Consider the following 1,724-nt stretch of genomic DNA (forward strand, 5'->3'; position numbering starts at 1 on the left):
ATTGCTCAGTGGTTGAGCATCAACCTATGATCTCTGAGATCTCAGTTTGATTCCAGGTCAGGGAACATGCCAGGGTTTCGGGCTTGATGCCCAGCAGGGGGCGTGCAGGAGGCAGCCAATCAATGACTCTTATCATTGATGTTTCTATCTCTCTCCCTTCCTCTCTCTGAAATCAATAAAAATATTTTTTTAAAAATCAAGTTTTATAAATAAGATGAAACTAAAATACTAAACAATAATAAGAAAGGATCTGGGACAAGGGCATTCAGAAGGAAAGCAATGCATTCTAAGATGTTCTTTAATTAACTATAGATTTTGTTAGAAACCTATGAAGTTAAACAAAAATGAAATTCAAGTGTGGCCTCTAAAATAATATGTGGTCCTGTCCTCGTTATATACAGAGGCAGGGGGAAAGGGCTCTGGCTCTCTTAGCATCATTTCTTTGGTGCCGACAGTTTCCAGTCCATCAGTTCTATCCTCAAGCACTGGGGCATGGGTAAAAAGGTGGCCACAAATTCTTTATCATTCCTCTCATTACCTGATGGAGTCTGTTTTTCCATCCCTTGAATCTGGGCTGGTCTGATGATCTGTTTTGTCCAAAAGAATGTAGAAGTGAAGCTGTGTAACTTTCAAGGTTGGGCCTTAAGATATATCTACAGCTATTAGAACATTCCTTCTTGAAATCCAGCTGCCATGCTGTGAGGAAGTTTGAGCAGCAATGTAGAAAGGCTCAGTTGAGAAGAACCAAGGCCCTCAACCAACAGCCCTAACTAAGCTCCCAGCTAGCAGCCAACACAGATTGCCAGTCATATTAGTGAGGCTTTTAAAAACCCTTTAGCTGTCTCATTGCCCCAGTCACGTGAAGCAGAAGAATTAATAATTGTTGTTTTAAGCCACTCAGGTGGGATTTCAGGTTTGTTATGTTGTAATACCTGAAACAGAGTAAAAATATTTATAACTTCCAAGCAAATAGATGAAATTAGCTAAATAAAGAAAACTTAATCAGGAGACTTGATTTTGAGTGGTGAACACACAATACAACATACAGATGACGTATTATAGAATTGTACACCTGAAACCTATATAATTTTATTAACCAATGTTACCTCAAAAAATTCAATAAAAATTAAAAAGAAAAAAATCCTAAAGGAAGCTCTGAAGAAGAAAAATGAAAAAACAGAGAACAACCCAGCCAGTGTGGCTCAGTGGTTTAAGGATGACATATGATCCAGGAAATTGAGGTTCAATTCCCAGTCAGGGAACATGCCTGGGTTGCAGGCTCGATCCCCAGTGGGGGATGTGCAGGAGGCAGTTGATCAATGATTCTCTCTCACCATTGATGTTTTCTCTCTCTTTCTCCCTTCTCTATGAAATCAATAAAGACATATTTTTTTAAAAAACAAATAGAAACTTTTTTTTTAAATATATCGTTTTTGATTTCAGAGAGAGGAAAAGAGAGGGAGAGAGAGAGATAGAAACATCAATGATGAGAGAGTCATTGATTGGCTGCAGCCCGCAACCCGGGCATGTGCCCTGACCGGGAATCGAACCCCGATCACCTGGATCCTAGGTTGATGCTCAAACCGCTGAGCCACGCCCAGCCGGGCGCAAATAGAAACTTCTTACAGCCCCACATTACCTCTCACAAAAGGCCTTTCTGGAAAAGTAATGAAGATTTGGGGTTTATTATGATTGGGACCAGACATCATCCCTCCCGGTTTTCA

At 40.2% G+C, this 1,724-nt stretch overlaps 1 non-coding gene across 1 annotated transcript; it reads left to right on the forward strand.

The window, feature by feature from the left end:
• The first annotated feature begins 361 nt into the window (after positions 1-361).
• On the forward strand, positions 362-496 carry LOC148092690 (small nucleolar RNA SNORA57). Its single transcript, XR_015714890.1, has one exon. It is a non-coding gene; the product is annotated as a small nucleolar RNA SNORA57 (small nucleolar RNA).
• Positions 497-1,724: the final 1,228 nt, after the last annotated feature.

The sequence above is a fragment of the Miniopterus natalensis genome, chromosome 7, assembly GCF_054644295.1.
Source record: "Miniopterus natalensis isolate mMinNat1 chromosome 7, mMinNat1.hap1, whole genome shotgun sequence".
In the NCBI taxonomy this organism is placed as follows: Eukaryota; Metazoa; Chordata; class Mammalia; order Chiroptera; family Miniopteridae; genus Miniopterus; species Miniopterus natalensis.